The sequence below is a fragment of the Arvicola amphibius genome, chromosome 2 (assembly GCF_903992535.2).
Source record: "Arvicola amphibius chromosome 2, mArvAmp1.2, whole genome shotgun sequence".
Classification (NCBI taxonomy): domain Eukaryota; kingdom Metazoa; phylum Chordata; class Mammalia; order Rodentia; family Cricetidae; genus Arvicola; species Arvicola amphibius.
The window spans coordinates 54,998,520-55,025,537 of record NC_052048.2 but is presented as its reverse complement, the minus strand read 5'-3'; the positions used below and the strand labels follow the sequence as shown (position 1 = coordinate 55,025,537).

Sequence of the window (27,018 nt, the reverse complement as noted above, 5' to 3'; positions counted from 1 at the left end):
ATGTATTACATTTCATAGGCCAGAGTCAATTGTCAAGGGAAGTCAGGGCAGGGACTTGCAGCAAGAATCTGGATACTGGAACTAAAGCAGAGGCCGTAGAACAATGCTTTTTTTATTAGTTTACTCAACATGGCTTATTCAACCTTATTCTTGCCTTCCTTCCTTTTTTCCTTTCTTCCTTTTTTGTTTCCTTTCTTTATTCTTTCCTTCTTCCTTTCTTACTTCCTTATCTCCTTCCTTCCTTTCTTTTTCTTTTCCTTCCTTCCTTCTTTCCTTCCTTCCTTCCTTCCTTCTTTCCTTCCTTCCTTTCCTTCTTTTTTTTCTTTTCTTTTTTTCTCTCTCTCTCTCTCTCTCTTTTTTCTTTCATTTTTTGGAGACAAGGTCTATGTAGCCCTGACTGTCCTAGAACTTGCTACATAGACCAGGCTGGTTTTGAATTCAGCAGAGATCGGCCCGCCTCTGCCTCATGAGTATTAGAATTAAAACCATGAACTACCAGCTTTGACTCTCAGCCTTCTTTCTTATAGCTCCCAGAACCACCTTCTCATGGGTGGCACTGCTCACGGTGACATGAACCCTTTCCCTATCAATCATCAATCATCAATGAAGAATATGCACTATAGACTTGCCTAAGCCAATCGGATGTACACAATTCCTCAGGTGAGTTTCCCTCTTCTTGGGTAACTCTAGTTTATATCAAGTTGACAAAAACTAAGAAGCACTGGTTGTATGCCAACTATGGTTGTTTGAAAGAAAGTGGCCACCATAGGCAGTGATACTACTAGGAGGTGTGCCCTTGTTGGAGTAGGTGTGGCTTTGTAAGAAGTATGTTTCTGTGACAGTGGGCTTTGAGGTTTCCTTTGCTCAAGCTGTACTCAGTGTGGTGGATAGTACACTTCCTGTTGCCTGTGGATCAAGTTGTAGAACTCTCAGCTCCTTCTCCAGTCTCGTGTCTGCCTGTATGCTACTCTGTTCCACAATGATGATAATGGACTTAAACCTCTGAAACCATAAGCCTCTCCAATGAAATGTTTTCCTTTTTAAGAGTTGCCATGGCAGAGACTTGCAGTGGAGTATTGGGCTGAGCTCCCAAAATCCAGATAAAGAGTGGTAGGTGTGAGAATATGAGCAAAGAGGCCAAGACCATGATGGGGACACCCACTAAAACAGTTTACCTGAGCTAATGAGAGCTCATCAATTCCAGCTGCACAGGGAAAGAACCAGCATAAGACCAAACTAGACCCTCTGAATGTACTGGGGCGGACTACAGGGCCACTGGCAGTGGCACTAGGATTTGTCCTTACTGCTTGTACTGGCTTTTGGGGAATCTAGTCTTTTGGGATGGATGACTTGCTCAGCCTAGATATAGTAGGGAGGGCCTTGGATTTTCCCCAAAGCAATGTGCCTTACCCTCTCTGAAGAGTGGATGGGGGGGGGTTGGAATAGGAGGAAGGTAAGGAAGGGTGGATGGCATGGGAGGAGAGGAGGGAGTGGGAACTGGGATTGGTATGTAAAATGAAAGAGATATTTTGTTTTCTTTTTGAAAAACAAAAAAGGAAAAAAAAGAGTTGGCATGGTTATGGTGTCTATTCACAGTAATAGAAACCCTAAGACACCATTTAAAATTAACACTGATGATAAAATTGAGATACATATGCAAAAACCCCACAATAATGGCATACATAGGAAAAGTTGGAAAGTGACTGTGAATGCCTGGCAGAACATGCAGGCGCATAAGGGGTCGGAGAAGAGCTAAGATGACATCTCAGACGGGCACTATGCAGACAGTGAGCCTCTAAAGCAAGTTAAAACTACAGCAGAAGAGTAACAAAGGCCCTCAGGAGGAGGAGAATCTGATTCCACAGCCACCAGAGTTTTAGGCTCAAATGTTCAGATTTCAACAACAAATCGAAAGGCATTAAAAAAAAAAAAATCAGAGATCTGATCGTAAAAAAAAGAAATTACAAAAACTGGCCAGGAAAATACTTGACAATTCGGCTTCCATAGAGGTATTAAAATGTCTTCAAGATGCTCATAAATGTAGAGGAAGTAAAAAAAAGTAGAAACCAGAAAACACAGTAACAGAAGCTCATATCCAGTGAAGAGCAACTCTAAGCTTCAGAGATCATCCAATATCTCATGCATGCAGCTTTGATGAATCTAAGAAAAGGGTTTAATATTTATAGTGAGAGGTTACTCGGAACTTTTTAACAAGATAGGGTGTTAACTTTTTACTATCTGGGCATTTACATGTATTTTTAATGTATTACAATTTGGTAATTATATACACATGAAATTAATAGAAGTTACTTCCTGTTAAGATCTGTGAATTCCCTAAGACCATGGATTTTTTAAAAGTAACTTTATATATCAGAAATAACAGCACATCTTTGTATCTTTTAAAATTGTATTGTTGTTCAAGAGTGATACCCTGTTGTCAAAAAGGTAGATATTCATAATTGTACATTTAGCCTTGTAAATAACCTTATAAAATCTTTTTTTGATTGAAGCTATTCAAAGGAAAAAATTTCGTGTATTTTTAAAAAGAAACCAATAAATCGAGTATGTTTAAAAAAACAATCTGAAGTAAGGTATGACTGAAACAGAAAATTCGTTATAGGGTCTCACAAGAAGATTTGAGCAGATGAAAGAATTCATCAGTGTATTTAAAGATAGAACAATAGAAATGATTGACTCTAAGTAACAGAAAGGAAAAGACTAGAAAGAAGTGAGTGTAGCTGATGGAATCTGTTGGATACCAGCAGACTTGATAGTGGAGGAACTTAAAGAAAATGAGAATGAACTCCCAATATTCACTATGAATAATCAGATAAGTCCCGAAAGGCAGGCAATGAAGAGCAAAAATCTACGAGGCATGAACAATAAAATAAGAGAAGACTCTCCCCCTTATTGGTAGTTATTTTAAACACAAATGGATGGGGCATCCTAATCAAAAGACAACAATTGATAGAATGTATAAAAGCAGATAATAGGAATGTGTTTTCTGTAAGAGACTTACATTAGATTTAAAGACACAAGCAGATTGAAGGTATGTATGAAGGAAGACATTCTATGAAAATGATTACCCAAAGAGGAACATAAGCTTGCCAATATGGGAAAAAAAGATTCCAAGTGAGACAAAAAAAAAAAAGATAGATACTTTATGTTAGTGAAAATCCAGTTCACAAATGTGTGCAACCATTATAAACACTCTGGGTTCTCAGATTATACAAGGAAAAACTCACTGATGGGGGAAAGATGGCTATGCAGTAATAGTTGGAAACCTCAATATGTCTCTTCCTATCATAGACAAAAGAACATGCCAGTAGATACACACATGAAGAATGTATGCAAGACAGTAGACTAACATGAGGAAGGAGATGTAAACAGAGCACTACACCCAAGGACACATGAGCATTCTTCTCAACCGCACATGGGCCTTTCAAGGACAGACTATGTCATGCTCCAAATTAAGTGTTGACAGTTGTTTGAGATCACATCTTACTGTGCAGTCCATGCTTCTTTGGACTCTCAAGAGGCGGGGTTATGTTGTGCACCACCATTCAATAGAGTTTTAAAAATAGATCTTCTCTAAATGTGACAGAACAAAGTTAGAAACTACTTATGAGAATAACACTAGAAACATCAAACAATTTGTGGCAATTAAACTATACATTTAAATTACCTGTGGACTAAAGAAGAACCATACCCCCCCCCAAAAAAAAAGAAAAAGAAATCAGAAAAATGAAAGCACTTAGAAGTGAATGAACATGATTGGCTATACCACTCGGAAGGTGTCCAATTTCAAAAGCTTAGCAGGTCAGGCCTGATTAGTACTTGGATCAGATATTGTCTGGGAATCAAGGGTGTTATAGACCAGAAGGTGAAGATAAACACAAACAAGCAAAACCCACCAAGGGTAGTGGCACGGACTCTTAATCCCAGCATTAGGAGGCAAATGTAAGCAGATCCCTTTGCTTTCCAGGGAAGCCTGGTCTACATAGGGAATTCCAGACCAGCCAGGGTTACACAGGGAGGCACTGTGTCAAAAAAAAAAAAAAAAAAAAAAAAAGAAATAAAGAAAAAGAAAAAGAAAGAAAAGAAAAACCTAAACACACAGCACTGCCACAGAAATACAATATTCTATTACTTTTTTGATGCAGTAGAAGCAACAAGGAGGAAATTCATAGTTATAAATGCTCATATTAACAAATAAGAAAGACTCCACATCAGCGATCTAGTTTAACAACTTAAACTAGGGAGAGAACACTGGAAACTATCAGAAGGAAGGATGTGATAAAGCTTAGAACAGAGATAAAATAGAACAGAACAACAACAGGCAAACAAAACAAAAACATTGAAATCAAAGATGACTGTTTGAGAAGACCAACAAGCCTGGCAAGCATTTAGCTCTACAGACTGAGAGAAGATTCAAATTACATTACTTAGAAATCAAAACCGAGGACATTGCTAGTGATTCCACAGGGAAAACAAGGAGCTACCAGTAAACCAGATAACCCACATCAAATGGAAAAATTCCTAGAAATACAAAACCTATCAAATCATGAAGAAATATAAAGAACAAAATCGAAAACTGAACAGATCTCTTTGCTTTATAGGGGATTGAACGAATAATAAAAAAAAAATGCCCCCAAAAGCTCTGGATCTGATGGCTTTTTTCATGAATGACACTAAACTCTGGAAGAAGAAATTACATAAATCCTCCTCAAACTTTTTCAGACAAACAAACAAGACTGAAAAGAAAGCAGTCTTTCTAGACACATCCTATGAGGTCATTACCTTGACATCAAAGTCAGAGAAAGACACTCCACAACAAAAGTATAGTTCATTATTCCTTTGAGACATGAATACAGAAATTCTTAGTAAAATACTAGCAAAGTGAAGTCCGCAACATATGAAATGGTCTGTATACTATGACCAAGTGTGATCCATTCATGAGTGCAGAGATGATGGAGGAGTGTCTATGTGTTACTTTCATTATTAATAAAGATACTGCCTTGGCCCTTTAAGAGAACAGAAAATTAGGTAGGCAGAGTAGACAGAACAGAATTCTGAGAAAGAGGGGGAGACGCTTCAGGCAGTCGCCATAGTGAGTCACCATGATTCTCCTCTCTGAGATGGACGCAGGCTAAGATCTCTCCTGGTATGATGTGGGAGAGTCTTCTGTTTGAGTTGATTTCATTGGCTAATAAAGAAACTGCCTGGCCCATTTGATAGACCGCCCCTTAGGTGGGTGGAGTAGACAGAACAGGAAGAGGAAGTGAGGTAGAAGGATCAGTCAGATGCTACACCTCTCCTAAGTTAGACAGACAGCTGTGCCTCTCCTCAGAGAGAGAAGCCAGACGCGATGAAGCTCCAGCCCAAGATGGACGTACGCTAGAAACTTCCCGGTAAGGCACCATTTCATGGTGCTACACAGATTATTAGATATGGGTTAGTCAAGATGTGAGTAAGAGGCTGGAAGTAATGGGCCAGGCAGTATTTAAAAGAATACAATTTGTGTGATGTTATTTCGGGTGTAAAACTAGCCGGTGGCCGGGAGCTGGGGTGGCGGGAAGGCGGCCCGCAGCTCCACACTACAGAGTAAATGTAAAAGAACACTTATAAACAATATTTGGGAATATGGGCGCAGTTATTTCTCTCCAAACTGCTTCATGCTGAATTGGGGCGCTGTTAATCAGATCTTTCATGGTGTAACCTGTGTGCCAGGTTCATCTCAGTCATCAGTTGGGTAAAGTAATTTTCTGAAGGTGTTCACAGCAACCTTTCAGGAGGGCGTGGTCTATCATACCATATTGGGATAGAAGCAATCCACAGAGTCTCATTTTCTGTAAAAACAAAAGAAGAATCTCTTTTCCAAAGTATCATATCCTTAGATCCAAATTCTGAAGTCAAGGTATTTTGCCCCTCACTACAGAATGCAGGAGCCAGGGCGGCAGGAACGCAGCCCGTCTGCTCCTCACTTCAGAATGGCACCCAACGTGGATAACTGAATCCACAGAAAGCTTGAGAAAGCTGTCTGGCTCTGTTTTCAAGAGGCAAGCAAACACTCTCATCTGAGAGAGGCTTCCTGACTCAGCTTTAGGTGCAAAACCCTGCAGCCATTTTAAGAGGTCCTGCCACGAAACACTTAAACGGTGTTGATGAAAAGCTGAACGTGTGCTTTTCGGTTTTCAGCCACAGCAGGAAAAAAGTTGTGCTGTTTTAAAATGCTGGCGTTCTGGTCCGTCCTGCCATGGCAAACTCTGACTCTTTCAAGCAGGCGGTCCTAACTATGGAGCTTTTGATTGTTGTTTAACACTGTTGCAGCTTGCTTGCTGGCAGGGACCTTGATCCACCACAGAGTTGTGGTGATAAACATGGCTACAGCTGGTACCTCTGCCATGAGGCTGGAAAGCTAAGGAATGGGCTGGATCTAGCTGTCAAAGTCACGGCTTTAGTCCTACTGATATTGTTTGGTAAAGACTCATGTAGTCAGAAAGAGAGATATACAGTAAAAGAAAAATTCAAAGTCGAAGAAAATGTCTAAGTGGTTTACACTGTGTTAAAAATATATGCAGGCTAAAGGTTAAAGTTCTTTAAAAAAAGGAAGTAGTTTGTTGTGGTGGTACACACCTTTAATCCCAACACTTGGGAGGCAGAGGTGGATTGACCTCTGTGACCTCAAGGTGTGGCAGAAGACACCTTTAATCCGAATGCCTGGGAGGCAGAGACAGACAGATCTCTGTGAGATCAAGGTGTGGTAGCATACACCTTTAATCCCAGCACTTGGGAAGCAGAGGCAAGTGGATCTCTGAGAGTTCAAGGACAGCCTGGTCTAAAGAATTATTCCAGGACAAAGATATACAGAGAACCTGTCTCAAAAAGTAAAAGTAAAAATAAACGAAATAGAGGTTAAAACAAAGCTGCACAAAGATGGAAAATATACAGAGAATCTTGATACTGTATACTATTATGCTCTCTTTGAATTGTTTGAATGCTGAGGAAGGAGAAACAGCTGCTAAAAGATATTTGTTTGTAAATGCTGCTGAACTAATCCAAGAAAGATATCTTGAAAATACCTTGACTTCAGAATTTGGATCTAAGGATATGATACTTTGGAAAAGAGATTCTTCTTTTGTTTTTACAGAAAATGAGACTCTGTGGATTGCTTCTATCCCAATATGGTATGATAGACCACGCCCTCCTGAAAGGTTGCTGTGAACACCTTCAGAAAATTACTTTACCCAACTGATGACTGAGATGAACCTGGCACACAGGTTACACCATGAAAGATCTGATTAACAGCGCCCCAATTCAGCATGAAGCAGTTTGGAGAGAAATAACTGCGCCCATATTCCCAAATATTGTTTATAAGTGTTCTTTTACATTTAAAGGGGGAGATGATATAGATATGAATAATTTGCATTGGTATAGATTTTAAGGTCAATTTTGTTATATGTATATGTATGTCTGATCTTGATTAAGGTATTGTGATTGTGTAGTTCATTTAAAAATGTAGTGTATAATTAGGAAATATAGGTTGTTAATGAATAATCATTGATAATGGTTAAGCTTGTAGTCATGTTAGTTAGATTTTCTAGATATATAGAGATATATTTCAGTTAGATAGGCATACTTCCTATCTTCCAAAGACTACAGAATATTGCATTTTAAATGTCTTAATAACTTAGGACTGTTCATGACAATGAGACATGTCTGCTCCTGGCAGCACCAATCTACTTCAAGAAGATGATGGGCATCGAAGAGGATCCTTATTGAGTTTGATAGCCATTTGGGCAAGAAACTGCTTTTGCCTGGACTATTGCATAAACTGAACACAGAGAACCCTCAGAGAGAGGACTGCTGAACTTGCCTAGAGGTGAGATGATCTCTTTGGGTTCCTGATTCATGAAAGAGTCTGCGAGACATTCTGCAGGACACAGCAGATAGTGACTGAACTGTCTTTGAAATTTCCTGCTTCATGGAAAAGTCTGCTGGATACTGTGGGCCTATAGGCCGAAGATAGATGCCCCAACAATACAAAAGAACTTTGGGTGACTGTCCAGGCAGCGAGATGTCTCTATCATTTATAGAGTTTGGAAATTGCATATTTCTTATTTACTTAGGTAATATTGTGTCCTTCTGGAGTCTTTGATGGAGCTGAAGAAGAATAGATAGATAGTTATAGTTGTTTTCCTTTGTTATGATAAAAGATAAAGTAGATATAAATATTGTACCTGTAATTCTTGATAACTGTTTTGTTATATGTAATTTTACTATGTTAAAGTTAAAGCCTTCTTTTTATTGTTTAAACAGAAAAAGGGGAAATGGTGTGGGAGAGTCTTCTGTTTGAGTTGATTTCATTGGCTAATAAAGAAACTGCCTGGCCCATTTGATAGACCGCCCCTTAGGTGGGTGGAGTAGACAGAACAGGAAGAGGAAGTGAGGTAGAAGGATCAGTCAGATGCTACACCTCTCCTAAGTTAGACAGACAGCTGTGCCTCTCCTCAGAGAGAGAAGCCAGACGCGATGAAGCTCCAGCCCAAGATGGACGTACGCTAGAATCTACCTGGTAAGGCACCACTTTGTGGTGCTATACAGATTATTAGATATGGGTTAGTCAAGATGTGAGTAAGAGGCTGGAAGTAATGGGCCAGGCAGTATTTAAAAGAATACAATTTGTGTGATGTTATTTCGGGTGTAAAGCTAGCCGTGCAGGAGCCAGGGCGGCAGGAACGCAGCCCGTCTGCTCCTCACTTCACTGGTAAGCCACACCTCGTGGTGCTACACAGATTACTAAATATGGGTTAAAGGAAGATGTGAGAATTAGCCAATAAGAGGCTGAAACTATGGGCCAGGCAGTGTTTAAAAGAATACAGTTTCCGTGTAATTATTTCGGGTGTAAAGCTAGCCAGCGGCCGGGTGGCGCGACGCAGCCCCGCTGCTTCATTTTACACAGAGATGTCTCAATGTACGAAGCATTTCTTTGGCTGAGTGAAAAGAAGAAATTTATGATCATCTCAACTGATGGACAAGAAAGCAAATGAGAATCCTTTAAAATTAGCTTCTTGTAATTCTAACACTCTCCGGCTAGGACTACAGGAATGTGTGTCAGCACAGGGAACACTATGCTTGAAAACTTTACGGGCAGGATCACATCCAGTGGCCAAAAAGTTACAACTTTTTCTAAGATTGGGCAAGGAAAAAACACATATTCCTAACAAGGAAGGAGAAGTAAAATTATATCTGTTTGTAGATGACAGGATTTTCTATGTAGAAACCCTAAGGGCTCTATGAAAAAGTGAAGATGACAAATCCCTTAGAACTAATAGATCAGTTCAGCAAAGGAGCTAGATCATTATTCAGAGGCTCATCAGTCACCTCTCCACATGCTAAGAACGAACAATCAGAAAGAAACATTGTGAAACAAACTTCATTTACATTCAAGAGTAAAATATTCAGTAATTCACCCAACCAAAGACATGAAAGGCAAATAATAAAAATTAATGAAGCAAATAAATGAAGATTAAAAACTGAAGTGCATCCATGTTCTTGGATTGGAAAACTTAATATTGTTAAAATGGCCACACTCAGCAATGTTTTCAACAGAGTCTCTGCAACTGTTATCAAAATCCCCTTGTCCTTTTTGGTAAGAATAGGAAAGCAACCTAAAAACTCACATAGATTCTTTAAAATGCTAAATAGTCAACATAATCTTGAAAAAAATAACAAAGTTAAAGGAATTCCATCTTCTGATATCAAAATGTATGACTAATGTAGAAGAATCAATACAGGCATACGGACAATTCAAGATAATATAGACTAAATAGATCTAATGGAGAGTCAGCAATAACTACTGCAGGAGAGAGCAAGATGGCAGCTCAGTTTGTAAAGGTTTGCCTCTTAAGCACAAGGAGCTGAGTGCGATCACCCAAAATCCGCTGGGAAAAAACTAGATGGCGTGGCAGATGCTTGCAATCCCAGCACTAGGAGGGTTGAGACAAGCAGGTCCTTGGTGTTCACTGGACACTCAGTTAGCTGCTTGGAAATCTCTGAGCCAGTGAGACACTGGCTAGAAAAGTAGAAAGATGATTGAACCTAAGGAATTACACCTAAGGTTGTCCTCTGGATCTCATATCTCTTCACACATGCACGCACATGCATACACACACACACACACACACACACACACAACACACACACACACACACGTCTTACGTATATGGCCAAATAGTTTTTTTTTTTTTTTTTTTTTTTTTTGTTTTTTTGAGACAGGGTTTCTCTGAAGCTTTTTTTAGAGCCTGTCCTGGAACTAGCTCTTGTAGACCAGGCTGGCCTCGAACTCACAGAGATCTGCCTGCCTCTGCCTCCCGAGTGCTGGGATTAAAGGCGTGTGCCACCACCGCCTGGCTGGCCAAATAGTTTTGACAAAAGTGCTGAGACTGTGTTTAGTGAGGAAAGGCCTGTCTTAAAAAGATACCAGGAAGACTGGTTGTCCATATGAAGTTTGTTATTTTTCTATGCAAAATGAACTGAGAATGGAGCAGAAAACCAGTGCAACTCTTAGAAGAAAAACAGAAAACAAAAGCTTCATGTGGCTGGATTTGGTAACCATTTTTAGATATGGTATAAAATATATAAGCAATGCCAGAAAAATTAGAGAAATTGGACTACATCAAATTTTTTAAAAATGCATATCAAAGGCACTATCCATTAAATAAAATGTGTCACCCATAGAATGTGAGGAAAGATTTTTATAATTTTAATATCATATGTCTGAGAAGAGATTAATGTCCCAAATGAGTACTTTTCTAAAATACAGCAGCAATGACAAAAGTCCTTATTCAAAACTGGGCAAATGAGGGCTGGAAAGACTGCCAAGCATGGTGTTTGGTCCTCAGTCTACATGATAAGGGGGAAAATCAACTCCTGTAAGTTGTCACCTGACGTCACAGGCACTACGTGGCTGTGGCATGCACCACTACACACTAAAAACTAACTAACTGTAACAATGGGCAAAGGACTCAACTAGACATTTGCCCACCTCAGTGAAGAGGCACAGAGAGCCCAGATGAACATCAACAATATTCAATATTATGAATCATTAGGAAAACACAAATCTGAATCACAAATCTCACATTATAATTATTAGGATAGCTGATGCAAAAATTCTAAAACAAAGTAGGAAAAAAAAAGCCAGTGTAGGAAGAACATGAACAAAATTGAATCCTTGTTGGTGGGATTAGATTAAAAATATGATTGTACCTGCTGTAGAAAATGACAAGGTGGTTTCTCAAAATTTAAAAACAAAATTCCCACCTGATGCAGCAGCTCCACTTTGGGACTGTAAGAGGCACATCACAGCATCGCTTCTCAAAATAGAACATGGAAGTCACAAAAATTCAATGATAAGTGGATGAATAAACAAAATATGTTGTATCTGTGCAATTGGGTATCATTATTACCTATCAGTGCAAATGCGAAAGTCTGTATTATTCCACTATATGGATGAACATTTGGGACACTGTGCTAAGAGTAATATGCCCATCTCAAAAAGACAAACACTGTATGATTTCACTCATCTGAGACACATCAAATAATCAAGTTCCAGGAGTAGAAAGCAGAATAGTGGGGTTGTCAGGCATGGAAAAATGAGAGGTTATTGCTTTATGGGTAGAGTTTTGATTTTATAAGATGAAGGAATTATAAAGGTGATTGGAAGTCACTGTTTTTAGCATTACCAAGTTCTATACCAAAATGACACAGCAAATTTTGTATTATATGTATTTTATCAGTTTACAAAGTTGCAAATAGAAATCTACCAATGCAATGAAGCATATTAGTAAAAGAGAAAATGCACGTGATTATCTCTATAGTTACAGAGAAAGTTGTTGAAATCCAGCGTGATTCCACAGCAAAACATACCAATTCCTCACTAGGGCTTGCTGAGCATAGCTTGCACTGTGCACACCAGGGCCACACCTGGGCTTAGTGACCAGTTGGTGGTTGGTGTGTGTGGAGTTCCCAAGTGTGTGGTTGTGGGTTTTGGCAGTAGGGACAGCCATGTCCACAATGACTAGCCATGTAGGGTGTGCTTAGCCTTACCTGATAACACATTTATAACTGAGTACAGTATTTTCAATTTGAACAGAATAGTTAGAATATTCCATTAAAGTTGTGAAATACACACACAAAGAAATCTATCACTGAAGGAAAAGGAACTTCTACTGCCTGTTAATCTATTTAAGACCTAAAATAATGTCATTTAAATGAATTCTTTTACCTCTGAGATTGGGAATGAGATAAGCACCTTTTATTGTCATATTTACTTAGCAGTTTCTCTGTGGCCCTTTGTATGTTTAAAGATACAGATGTCCATAATATTTTACATATAAACTTGTATATATATCCAAATCCGCAGAAAATACGTGCATAATATGCAGCAATTAACAAAGAAGGCAAAACCTGTGTATCACGAAAGAAGCCATCAAATAACCAGCACACTTCTGCCTAATCCTCACTAATAATTATTAATTAATTATCAGGCAGATGGAAAATAGCAGTAGAGTGAACACAGTTCACAGTGACAGAACAGATATGCAAACCTACTGTGGGGGGAGTGCAGAGTACATAACCACTTCTGACGATCCTCCACCAGCAGCTACCAAAATAGGCAGATACCTACCTGAAGACTCAGCTTTCTTCAACACACGTGTGCCCTCCATATTTGTGTGCAATATCAGAAATTTTGCATGAAATAAATGCTGAGATAAGCCCAAAGGTAAAATGCGCATGTAATAAGCTGAATATATTTGTGTCATACATTTTATAGAAGCATTGTTTGCAATAGTAAAACTTTAAAAAACAGTGAAACATTCAGAAGCAAAAAGATGGATAAACTGTGACACTGGCACACAATAGAAAACCTCAAAGACTAAAAATAGACTAGTATTTCCTGTATAACATCATTAAGTGATAAAATAGCTTACAAGAACACATATGGTGCTCTTGTAAGCTCACTAGTAATGTCTTAGTGAGGATTTCTATTGCTGCAACAAAACACTATTAGCAAAATGCAAGTTGGGGAGGAAAGGGTTTATTTGGCTTCCACTTCCACATTGCTGTACATCATTGAAGGAAATCGGGACAGAATCTCAAATAGGGCAGTATCCTGGAGGCAAGAGCTGATGTAGAGGCCATGGAGGTGTGTTGTTTACTGGCTTGCTTCACATGGCTTTCTCAGTCTGCTTTCTTATGGAACCCAGGACCACCAGCCCGGGGATGGTGCCACCCACAATGGTCTGGACCCTCCCTATCAATCAGCAGTTGTGAAAATGCCTTACAGCTGGATCTCAGGGAGGCATTTCCTCAACCGAGGCGCCTTCCTCTCTGATGACTAGCTTGTGTCAAGTTGACACACAAAACCAGCCAGTACAAATAGTTCGGAGAGTCATAGTTACATAATTAAAGCTATAAGGTTAAGGAGAAGGACAGACCCAAAATCAGAAGAGTATCTTTAAAAAATTCTATTTGTTTCTGATACTAGCGATTGGACCTAGGGTGCTGCACATGTAAACAAGTGTTCTAGGGAACACTTACAACCCGAGTTCACAAAGCAATTCTGTAACGTGAGAGAGAAGAAGCTCCATAAATCAGCAATTTGCTTGCCCGTTTGTTATTTCAGTTTTCTGTCGGTTATTCCAGGGTACAGAAGAGCACATGACATCTGGTGATCGCTGACATATTTCTGAGTGAAACAAATGAAAGGAGATGGGATTGGTGCAGACAGGGAGGTAGGATTGGTGCAGACAGGGAGGTGGGGATTGGTGCAGACAGGGAGGTGGGATTGGTGCACACAGGGAGGTAGGGATTGGTGCAGACAGGGAGGTGGGGATGGGTGCAGACAGGGAGGTGGGGATTGGTGCAGACAGGGAGGTGGGATTGGTGCACACAGGGAGGTGGGGATTGGTGCAGACAGGGAGGTGGGGATGGGTGCAGACAGGGAGGTGGGGATTGGTGCAGACAGGGAGGTGGGGATTGGTGCAGACAGGGAGGTGGGGATGGGTGCAGACAGGGAGGTGGGGATTGGTGCAGACAGGGAGGTGGGGATTGGTGCAGACAGATAGAGTAGAGTTGCTGTAGTTCTGTCTCTAACCTTGGGCACATAGACAGGGCGTGTGGGACACTTTTCCTTATCCTGCACAGATGCAATGTTGTAGTCTTCTGGATTACAGAACACAGTACATTTTAAAAAGATAAAGTTCGCTGGGCAGTGGTGGCACACACCTTTAATCCCAGCGCTTGGGAGGCAGAGGCAGGCAGGTCTCTGTGAGTTCGAGGCCAGCCTGGTTTACAAGAGCTAGCTAGTTCCAAGGTAGGCTCCAAAGCTACAGAGAAGCCCTGCCTCAAAAAAATTAAAGTTCACCATTAAACTTCTACAGTGGAAAACATGACCAAATGAGATACAAAAGAGACATCTCATCTTCACCTCCACATACAAGTTATTTTGCTTCTTGAGTCTTTCCTTGGCCCTCGTAGGAGTAAGATGGAAGTTCTGATAGAATGGATAATAGTCACATGAGGAGTCTCAGAGAGGTTGAGGGTCCCACAGTTTACATGAAGAGCAGTCTTATAATTTTATATCAAAATGGCTATGCTCATGAGTCCTGCTTTTTACTAAAGAGTGATGAGAGAGAGGGTGGGTTTCTAAGGACCTCAATGTCAGGAGTAGCTGTTTCTATGCAGCCAAAATTAAATTTTAGTTTTCTTTAGCATCAATATTAAATTCCACAATAATGTGTGTGCTGGATAATCAACTTGATGGGCCTTAGTAACACGATGGAAGCAAATCTCTGAGCATGGCTGTAAGGGTTTATTGAGATTAGGTAAACCGAGGTGGGTACACCCATCCTAAATGTGGATAGTGCCATCCCAGGGGTCAGTGTCCCAGACTGAATGGAGAGTAAAACACTAAGCCCTATCCATCTCTGTTCCTCATTAGAGATGACATCTCACCAGTTGCCTCAAGCTGCTGTCGTTGTGACTTCCCTGCTATAAGAGACCATCTCCAGACACTATGAGCCAATATCCATCGTCTTAGAGAGTGGAAGAGAATAGTCAAGCCTTCCCACAGGCCACTTGCCAGTAAATGTTCCTTAGCGACAGAATCAACTCAGGTCAATCATAGTTTTTGTTTCTATAACACATTTATCCTCTTTCAAAAATAAGCCATCTGTGTGAACAATTTGATCAATGAATGTTCTTATTAGCTTGCTTTTATTCCCCACCAAGCACTTTAGTATATTCTAGAAAATTCTGGTAAAAATCCCCTGATGTGCATGGTAAGACAGTGGGCACAGCAGTGTGTCCCAGTGGAGAAGCAGCTGTTGACTTTTTGAGCCCTGAAATGGATTGGTTTCATTTCCTAGAAGTCTACTTCAATATAGTTCAGTGTCTTGCATCATGTGGAGTTTAATATGAATTTTATTACATTCATAAATAATATTTTAGGTAATTTTCCATTTTAAAATCTCATTTTCACTCAATTACAGTTTGAAAGCAAACCTCATATTACCTCCCTAAAAGGTAAAGCATTCCCAAGCTGGGTGTGGTGGTGCATACCATAAGTCCCATCCCGGCATTCGGGGAGGCAGAGGCAGGAGAATGTCTGTGAGTTAGAGACCAGCCTGGTCTACATATTGAGTTCCATGACAGCCAAGGCTGTTACACAGAGAAACCCTTTCTCAAAAAAAAAAAAAAACTACAAAAATTTTTAAACTACTCCCAAGTGAGAAAATCGATACAGAAAGAACAGCAAAAGGCAGATAAATGTACATAATGACATTTGTGTGCTATACTCTGGCTACGACACTCTGGTACTATCACAGAGGCAAGGTACCAGCAGTAGCAAAAAAGCTGACACAGTCTTCAGTAATCACACAAAAGTATGTGTTCCAATTCCTAGAAACCAGTAAGAATAAGACAGATAAGCAGAAAAACAGGACAAAATTAGAGCTGTTAAAATGTGTAGAGATAAACATAGATAATAAATTCATGAAGAAATGTGCAGTATTATTCACGATTAGAGAAATACAAATCAAGATGACATTAGGCGCTCTTTTGTAGGTGCTGGCATGGCCCGAAGGAAAAGTCTTACCACTCAAAGCACTGCTAAGGATGTGGATCCATAGGTTCTCGTATGTCCCTGATGGGAGTAAAAATAGGTTTCAGTTCACTGGATTGAAAATCAACATCTCTGAGTTCATGATTCATTTATTCTATGACCCAACATTTTCAGCAAAAATCTTGCATATGGGCAGGCGCTGCTGTTCATGATAACGAAAACCCTGAGACAGCCCAAAGGACAATCACTGACCAAGCAGCTGTACAGACTAGTGTTCAGCAGATGTACAGCAGAGAGTAAGAGACTGTTCCCGCTCTCAGGAAACTGATGACTGAATAGGATAATCCTAAAGAAGAAAGCAGTCCCGGAGCAGGAGACACGAAACGAGCCTGGGAGGAGAGCAAGCCATCATCGGGAGGCAAACCCTAGCTATGGATTTGAAAAGAGAAAGTGTTTTCCTCAGGCATGGGAGTCTGAAAGTGGGGCACGGGAATTGTTGGAATTAGTTTTACTTGACTGAAGCAGAGAAATGGAGGAGAGGGACCTGGGGGCTCAGACAATTAACAAGGCCCCTCCTGCAGGGCCTGCTAGCTGTACAATGGACTTGGGGCTTTATCCGAAGAGCTACAGGAAGCCATTGAGGAGATTAAGCCAGAGAGTGATATGATTAGACTTTTCACTTAACAAGCAGCAGGACCAAAGGCAGAAAGGATCAGGTAACTCACGTAGAGGCTGATGTAATCGTTTAGGTGGGCCATGGTCCTGACTAGAAGTATGGGTATGAGCCAGTAATCAAGCAGAAATGGTAACACTTGAAGATTAATTGGGTAGAAAGACTGAAAGAATGCAAATATAAACTGGATTTAATGTGTAGGGTGGAGATGGTGGTGTTAGACACCATGCTCGGACTGATGGCACAAAGTGCAGATGTGTATTCTTTTTTCTCCCTTTTGGGATTACATACAATATAGTTACATTAACTTCCCCTTTCCTTTATCCAAATCTTCCCATATACCCCTCCTTGCTCTCTTTCAAGTTCATGGCCTTGTGTTTTATTAATTTTTGTTAGATGCATATGTGTGTGTGTGTGTGTGTGTGTGTTTCTAAATATAACCTACTCGGACTGTATAATGTCACTTGTGTGTGTGTTTTCATCAATGACCATTTGATATTTGGTACCGGAGAGCTAACTGGCATGTTCTTCCTAGGGGAAGTCTATCTGTCACACTCAACATTCCTTAGTTGCCTACACTTCTTTGTGTAGGGTCGGGGGCCTCTTGGGCTCTCCCAACTCCAGCCCACTTGGCCATGTCTGTTGGTGTTGTCCTTATTTAGTTCATGTGTAGGCAGTCGTGTTGGTGAGACGTTATGGGTATAGCCTTCGAAGTTTCTGAGAGACAGTCTCATAGCAAAACCCCCAATCCTCTGACTTTTACAGTTTTTCTGACCCCTTTTCCACAATATTCCCTGAGCCTTAGGTGTGGGAGTTGTTTCGTACATGTATTCAAATATATATTCTTATCCAATGCAACCCAGACAATGGTTCACAATCTATTGAGACAGTCAGGAAAGTCTAGGCCTGGGGTCTCATAAGCTCTGAAAATGCCAGAGGTCCCCTTCTGTTTCCAAACACCTGGACTAAATTGCTAAATAACACTGAGTACCCTCTCCACATGTCAGGTGTATTCAAATGAAAGTCTCAAACCCACTTCCTAGCAATAAAAGCTTCTATGGGAGCTGGTGGGACACCTCGGTTGGAAAAGTATTTTTCTCAATCCCAGAAGCTGTCTAAAATGTCCAGGTGTGTGGTGTGCATATTTTAATTTCATCACTGGAAAGGGAGAGGCAGGAAGATGCCTGGGGTTTTCTGGCCAGGTAAGACAATATCTACACACACACACACACACACACACACACACACACACGCTCACTTAGACACGCACATGCACATACACACATATACAGCTACTTAGCTCTATGTTATGAGAAACTCACAGACTCCTTACCCATATGACAAAATTTACAAACAACATTGGCAACATTGCAAGCATTTTGCTACTGGACTCCTAATTTGAATGTAAGCTCATGGTTCTTTAACAATTTCAGTTGGCCCTCTATATCCTCAGATTCAACAAACCCTGGATTTAAAATCCTAAAACTAAGTTGTATTTGCACACCCTTTCCTCTATCATTATTCCCTAAATAATAAAGTTTTTTTTTAAAAAAACAAGTGAACATATCTCATGTTTGCGTTGTTTAAAGTACTGTTCTGAGGATCACAGAAGGGTTTCCAGGTTATGCAAACATCATCCCATTTATCCAATGTACTCAGATGCCCTCGGGTTTTGGTATTCATGAAGGTGAAACAAATTCTCCTAAAATATTGAGAGATGGCTGCAGTTTCTTATTTTTAAAAGCAAAATAATTACCCAAGCAGGGCTTCCTAGGGCAGAAGCTCAATAATACAATCTTTTGCATTTGATAAAACGTAGAACGAATGCATAATGCATCTATTCTTTTCTTTTGTACTATGAGCCATAAACATGGAAAGGAAGTAACTTTAATTTCCTGTGGAATGATTGCCCAAGATGTAGTGTTCTGATTGTTGGGACAGAAAAAGAGAGCAAGAATGCACGAATTTACCTGTCATGAGTCCTCAAAGACAACGCAACAAGTACTATGGTCATTTTATAGGTAATTTCCCAGAAAACTTAAAACCCAGAAAACTTAAAAGCAAAATGCCCGCTTGGGTGATCTATGCCAAGCTGCAAGGCATATTGACCCTTGACCTTCAGATCAGTGCCGAGGATTGTTGTTAATACTCAACCTTGGGGAAGAAGTACTTTATACACTTGCAAGGGAGGGGGTAGGGAAAGTGTTTTTATCACTTCCTGTGTGTCTTATTACACAGCACATGCTAAGGATCGTTAATAATATTTGCTAATCCTCATGTATGTGTTTGTGTGGATGTTGGTATCACAGAGCAGGCGGCAAGATGAAATTTCATATCAGAAATATTAAAGTCAAATCTTGGCTTTGTGCCACTTTAGAATCAAAGTGTCATTGAAATAAATGGTCTAAATGCTCATCACCTCCACCCCCCCTGCAATGACGCAATGTAAATCTATTACCATAAGTAGTCAGCAAGGAAAACTAGCGCAGCTAAAGGATTGTGAGTGCACTCAGGGGCTCAGTATTAGGCCTGAGTGCACAGTCGCGTCAAAACATGGTGACTTACTCCTTTAATCAGGATTATTGGTTCTTAACATGGTTTATAGGAAACAACATAATACCATACTGACTCTAACTTGTATTTTTATTTAATATTTTATTCTTTTGTGAAACACATACACAAGTACTATATTTCCATAATTTCCTCCTTCCTCTCTCCTTTTCCGCCTCCTCCCGTGTCCCTCCATGAACTCTTCTTTAATCATTGTTGTTTTACACATACGTGTGTGTGTGTGTGTGTGTAAGTTTTAAAATAATATGTTTCCCTATGGCTTTTCCAAACATCCTCTGAATTACCCTCCCCCACCCAGTAAAATCCCCTGCCTATTTGATTTCCCCCTGTACAATACTCGAGTCCTTCTCTCTCTCTCTAGTCCTCTCTCTTCTCTCCTACTCCCATGGCTCCTCTTTGGCTTCCTGGCTTCTGCTGTTATGCAGTATATTCAGATCTGAAAATTCAGAGCAACTTGATAAGCAAGAGAAGGCATGTGGCATTTGTCTTTCTGGGTGAGTTACCTCATACAGTATCATATTTTCCAGTCCACCTGTTTATCTGCAAATTTATTTTTCTTTAAGTTGTATTATTTTGTTTTGTCCTATAATTTTATGTGATCTTTAAATTTTTTTCTTTTGTCAAAAATAGATTTTTTTTATACAACCTATTCTGATGATGGCTTCCAGTTCCTCCCTTCTCCCTTCCCCTCTGAATCAATACCTTTTCTTGTCTCTTGTTAGAAAATAAGCGGGCTTCTAAGTAATAAGAATAAAATAAAACCAAATATGAATAGGACAAAACAACCAAACAAGAAAAAGAGCCAAAGAAAAAGCGTAAGAAATGTGTATAGATGCAGAGACTCTCACTTTCACACTCTCGGGATTCTCATAAGAACCCAAAACTGGAAGCCATAATATATACACAAAGGACCTGTAATGTAGGAAAAACAAAAATAAACAAAAATGTTCCCAACTTAATGCTATGAGACATAGCATCTCCGAAGATGCTGTTGAGTTTGTTTCGTTCTGGCCACCCACTGCTGTGCATGGGGCCTGCCCTTAAGAGTGGTTTGTTTCCCCAGTGAGACTCTCTTGATGAAACTAAGTTTTTATTTGCAAGTGGCTGTCAGTTGGAGATTGCTGCTGGGTTAGGGATGGGGGTATATATCTACTTTCAGCTCTAGGACCCCATCTGGTGCAGACCCATGCAGGCCCTGTGTGGTCATACGTGCTTCGGTGCTATTGTGTCAAGAAGGCCTTGATTCCTGGTGTCCTTAATTCCCTCTTACTCCTCTTCCCTTCCTCAGAGTCCCCTGAGCCCTGAAGGGAGGGATTTGATAGAAACATCCCTTTTAGGGCTGAGTGTTCTGGGGTCTGGCACTCTCGGTACATGATGGTTTGAATGTTAATTGGCCCACATAATCTCATAGGGAGTGGCACTTTTGGGAGGTATGGCCTTGTTGGAGGAGGTGTGTCACTGTGGAGGCGGGCTTTGAGGTTTCCTATGTATGGTGATATCTTATTTATGATCTAACAATAAAGCTTGCCTGAAGATCAGAGTGCAAAACTAGCCACACTAGTCAGCCATACAGGCCAGGCAGTGTGGCACACACCTTAATCCCAGTAGCCACATTAGTTAGTCATAGAGGCTGGGCAGTGGTGATGCATGATGTAAGTCCCAGTCTCTAGCCTCCATCTGTAGAGGCCTGTCCCTGTTCCCCCAATCCTTGACCCCTCCCCAGAGGAGGGTCAAGACAGCCCGCCAAAATCTTGACTACTCCCCCAGTCTATTTAAACTGCTCCCCTGTAAAGTTCCTTCGTGGTCCCCATGTCATCCTCACCCAAGAGCGCAGGAATCCCATTAAACCTGAATATCCTTTCATTTGGCTTGCTGTGATTTGGCTTGATTGGGATTTTGGTGTCGGCAGAGAGCCCGTGTTAGGAATATTCTTAATACATGCCTTTAATCCCAGTACTAGAGAGGAATATAAAGCAGGGTGAGACAAGAACTTGCTCTCTTTTCAGTCTGAAGATTTCATAGAGGTAAGAGCTCTCTAGTGGTTAGCTGCTTTATCTGATCTTTCTGCTCAAACCCCAATAATCCCAGCACTAGAGAGGACTATAAAATGGGATGAGACAGGAATTCACTCTCTTAGTAATGGTAAAAATAAAATTGCACTGTTCCCCAAGGGGCCCATGGCCCATAAGGGGCAGTGGATCCCAGGCAGGGAACAACAAATGGTGAGAGACCTCGGAATCTGTCGGTTCCACCCATGAGGAGTTGTGGCAGGTGAGAGACAAAGAGGCAGATAGGCACGCCTTGCAGAGAAAGTGGGTATTTATTTAGCGGGTTATGGAGGGGAAAGGGGGTAAGAGGAAAAGGGGAAGAGCGGACAGAGAGAGAGAGAGAGAGAGAGAGAGAGAGAGAGAGAGAGAGAGAGAGAACAGAGTGGGAGAGGAGAGGGGAAGCTGCCTCTTTGGGAGAGAGATGAAAAAGAAGGAGAGAACTCAGACTTGAAGCAGAAGGAAGATTCCCTTGCTTCAGTGGATGGGGGAGGGGAGGGAGTGGGTGGGGCTTGTCTCTTAAAGGGACAGGACAGACCCTTACAGAAGCCTGAAGCTTCTGTAAAATGAATGTGTATGTTCCCATTCCTGGTACTGGAAGCTTCATTTGGTGATGAGCTATCCAATTGGGGCTGTATCTCCCCCATTACTTGAGATTCCATTTAGATGACCTTCATATATCTATATTAAAGAAGGCTTCTACTGTAAAATGTCCCTCTAGTTTTAGCTATCCTTCCCTATTTCCCCTCCCTGGAGTTCCTCTTCTCTCCTCACTCAAAGCTTGATCCTCCCATTCCCATCCTCCTGCCCTGTTTGTCCCTAACTATCTATTCTATATCCCTTTCCTAGGGAGATTCACTCTCTGCATTAGATCCTTACTCCACCTAAACCTCTGTGATTATATGGGTTGTAGTACGGTTATTAATTACTTAACAGCCAACATCCACATATAAGTGAACACATACCACATTTTGTCTTTCTGGGCCTGAGTTACTTCACCCAGCATTATTATTTTTTTTTTTTTTGAGTTTCATCCATTAACCTGCAAAGTTAATTATTTTAATGGCTGAGTTATATTCTATTATATAAATGTATCTCATTTTCTTTATCCATTCACCCACTGATAGACATTTAGGATATTTCTGATTTCTGCCTATAATGAATAGAGCAGCAACAAATAGGATTGGGTAAGCATCTTTGGGGTAGGATGAAGCATCCTTTGGGTGTATGCTTAAGAGTGGTACAGTTTGATAGATTGATTCCTGTCTTTCTGAGGAACTGCCATCCTGATTTCTGCAGTGGCTGTACAAGTTTTTAGTCCCACCAGCCACAGATGAGTGTACCTCTTACTCCACTTCCTAGCCAGCACAATCTGTCTTTTGTTTTATTGATCTTGTCCATTGTGATATAAAATGAAATAGCAAAGAAAGTTTGATTTGTATTTCCCTGATGAATAAGGGTGTTGAACATTTCTTTCTTTTTTTTGAGATTTATTTATTTATTATGTATACAACATTCTGCCTCCATGTATACCGGCATGCCAGAAGAGGGCGCCAGATCTCATTACAGATGGTTGTGAGCCACCATGTGGTTGCTGGGAATTGAACTCAGGACCTCTGGAAGAACAGACAGTGCTCTTAACCACTGAGCCATCTCTCCAGCCCCCTGAACATTTCTTTAAGTGCTTCTCAGCCATTTGAGTTTTCTCTTCTGAAAATCTTCTGTTTAGATGGCTACCCTGTTTTTAAATTAGGATGTTTGTTCTCTTGATGTCCAGGTTTTTTTTTTTTTTTTTTTTGAGGTCTTTATTTAGGTTTTAGATATTAGCCCTTTATCAGATTTGTAGTTTTTAAAAATATTTTCCCAGTCTTTAGGCTGCTACTTTGCCATACAGAAGCTTTTCAGTTTCATGAGGCACCATTTATTATTAATTGTTTTTTTCGTTTGTTTGTTTGGTTTTTTTTTCATTTGCCTTTTTTTTTAAAACAGGGTTTCTCTGTGTATCTTTAGAGTCTATCCTGCAACATAGACCAGGCTGGGCTCAAACTCACAGAGATCTGCCTGCCTCTGCCTCCTGAGTCTGGGATTAAAGGTGTGTGCCACTACTGCCTGGCAATTGTTGATTGTAGTGCCTGTGTTATGGGTGTTCTGTTCAGAATGTCTTTTCCTGTGCTGATAAGTTCAAGAATATTTCCCACTTTCTGTTCTTTCAGGTTCAGTGTATCTGGCCTTGTGTTGAGATCTTTGATCCATTTGGAGTTGAGTTTTGTGCAGGGTAATGAGTACGGATCTATTTGGTTTCTTCTACATGCAGACATCCAGTGTGACCAGCACCATTTGTTGAAGATGCTTTTTTTTCCCAGTGTGTATTTCTGGCTCTTTATCAAAAACCAGGTGTCCATAGGTGTGTAGACTTATTTATGGTTCTTCAAGTCTATCAGTGTTTCTATTTTTGTGCCAATACCACCAAGCAGAGAATTTGCATAGTACTGACCTGAGCACTCTGCACATGCATTACAATAAAAGTAAATGTATCCTTCTCCTTTTAATTAGTTCTTTGAGAATTTCATACAGTGCATTTCATGGTATTCACCCCTCTCAGACTCCTACTAAATCCATGCCTCTTCTCTTCCCATCCAACTTTGCTATTAAAAAACCAAACAACAACAAAAACATGTCAAATATAGTTTTTTGCTGCTCACTTACTCTTGAATATGTGTCATTCTCTGCCTTTGCTCAACCCACCATGGGCTGGACCTTTAAAGAAAACTGACCCTTCCTCTCCCAACAGCTCTAATTGTCCATAATTCTTTAGTCAAGGAGACCCCACTACCACCTTCCCTAACTCCATGCTGGGATTTTGTCTGGCTTGACCTTGTTCAGATCTTGTACATGCTGTCACAACCACTGTGAATTCATACTGTGCAAATAGCCTTCTGTGTAGGAAAATATTGTTTCTTCATAGTGATTATTCACCATCTCTGCTTATGGTCATTCAGCTCCTCTTCCCCTAAGCTTCAGTCAGGGTATGTGAAGGAATGAAATAGATGTCCCATTTAGGGTTGAGAATGTCTTGCAGTCTCTTATTCATTGCACCCTGAGCAGTTGTGGGTATTTGATTAATGACCACATAATGAAAAGAAAATAAGCTAGCTTACAATAACTCATCATCAGTCAGTTTAATACTATGTCTATTTAGCAGAATAATAGTACTAGGTTTTCCCCTAGAGCCTTTGACCTGATCATACCACAGATTTTCCCCCACAAACTGTGCTCTATGTGTTTCATCTTGTGGAGTGGGCCTTAAGTGCAAACAGAAAGTGGTTGTTTGCTCCCATAACATTTGTGCCACTATTGCACCAGTGGGACTACCTTGCCCAGCTAGTCGTTTTGTAGCTTGTAGCATTCACAGCTGAAAGAGATTATTAATTTTCTCACCTGGTAGTATACATTGCACCTTCCAGCCCTATGAAAAATAGTAGGAATGAAGCTTTCAGGTGAATACCAGCTTTTCTCCTCCTTGTTCAGGGACTTAGTATGTGATGTCTCACTGTGAAGTTCTAGAGGGCAACCAAGGGTACTGGGAATATCTTGTAATATTTGGAGGTCTGTGTAACATCACTTGCCCACAACTGCAAAAGAGATTTATTGTACCTCTGACACTGGGCTTTTATTTGTTATCCTATGGTATCTACTAGAGACATAGCTGGTTCATTATAGAAAAAAACTCAATTTAAATTCTTTTTATAAACATGTAAGCATATATTTTAGGAAGTTTCTATAGTAATAAACTTCTGTATGACTTTCTCAAAAATGTCTTCACTATTAGTTATCCCTTCTTATATTCCCCTACTCTACCTGCCTTCTCATTTAACTCTCCATTTAATCACTCCTGTTTTATTTTTCCCCTGTATAACACTGTGTTCTATCTCTCCCCCTTGAAACATCCTATATACTTTACTAATTTTATTACCTCTATGGATATTACAAATGAAGCACATATCTGAAGATTCAAAGCTGAGAGAAAATACATGATATTTGTTTCTCTGGCTCTGGGTTATCTCACTCAGAATGAATAATTCCAGCTCCATATGTTTATCTTTTGATTTCATAATTTTATTTTTAACAGCTGAATAATATTCCATTGTTTAAATGTGACATGTTTTATTTATTTATTCATCTATTGAGGGAGGATATCTAGGTTGTTTCCAGCTTCTCGCTGTTATGAAAGAGCAGTAAGGAACATGGTTGTGCAAGTGTCTCTGTAGTAGGATGTAGAGTTCTTTGGATATATGCTTAAGAGTGATATAGCTGGATCTTGAGCTATATCCATTCCAAGATTCCTGGGGAGCCACCATACTCATTTCCATAGTTGCTGAGCCAGTTTGCACTCCCACCAGCAATGAACGAGTGCTTTCCTTTCTCTGCATCATTACCAGCATGTGTTGTCATTTGTTTTTATTGATCTTGGCCACTCTAAAGTAAGATAAAATGTTACATCAAAGTGGTTTTAATTGCATTTCCCAATGGCTAAGGATATTAAACATTTCTTTAAGTATGTCACACCTCTTTGTGTATTTCATCTTTTGAGAATTCTCTGCTTGGTTCTTCACCACATATTTAATTTTAATTGTGTTATTTGTTTTCAGGATGTTCAATTATTTTATGTCTTTATATTCTAGATACTAACCCTCTATCAGTTGGTCTCACTTTTCTAAAGCTCAAGAATATCATTAAGTTATTAATACGGGATCTCTCTATCTATTGATTTATTTATTTAAATATAGGTAATGTAGGCTCCTTAGAGCTGTAAATGTTCCTCTTAGAATAGCCGTACTGTGTCCCATAGATTTTAACTTTTTGATTTCTATCCTGACCTAATTTTCACTCAGTATTGTGTTGTTTACTTTCCATGAGTGTATATTTTTTAAAAATAACATTTCTATTGTTGTTGAGATCTAGCTTTATTCCTTCATGGTAAGATTGAATGCAGATTGTTATTTCAGTTGTCTGTTTTTTATTTAGACTTGCTTTATGTCCTAATATGTGGCGAAATTTGTAGGAAGTTCCATGACTGCTGAGAAGGAATTGTAATTTTTAGTGTCTTAATGGAATGCTCTGTAGATATTTGTTAGATCATTTGATTTATAATGTTATTTAATTCCAACATTTCTCTATTTAAGTTCCATCTGAATGACTTGGTCGTTGACAATAGTGGAGTAGTAAAGTCACCCACTATAATTGTGTTAGGATCAATATGTGATTTTAGAATATAATTATTCCTTTTTTATAAAATTGAATACTACTGTGTTTGGTGTGTAGCTATTTAGAATTGTAACATCTTCTTGATGATTTTTTTCCTTTAATGAATGTGTAGTGTACTTTCCCATGTTTTCTGAATATTTGTGGTTTGAAGTATATTTTACATGCTATTAGAATGGCTATGCTTGCTTGCTTTTTAGTTCTACCCTCTTGGAGTACCTTTTTCCATCCTTTTACCTTAATGTAGTTTCTTCCCTTGATAGTGAAATGTATTTCTTGGAGGATGCAGAAAGATGGATCCTGTTTTTTAATCCAGTCTGTCAATCTGTGTCTTTTTATTG

The 27,018-nt window shown here is 39.9% G+C and overlaps 1 long non-coding RNA gene across 1 annotated transcript in view; it reads left to right on the top strand.

Moving 5' to 3' along the window:
- LOC119807697 overlaps nucleotides 1–27,018 on the top strand; it is a 171,846-nt gene that overhangs the window by 91,395 nt on the left and 53,433 nt on the right. Inside the window, exons 2-3 of the long non-coding RNA XR_005284334.1 lie at nucleotides 528–660; nucleotides 15,005–15,147. This is a non-coding gene — a long non-coding RNA (uncharacterized LOC119807697). The remainder of the gene's footprint in view (nucleotides 1–527; nucleotides 661–15,004; nucleotides 15,148–27,018) is intronic.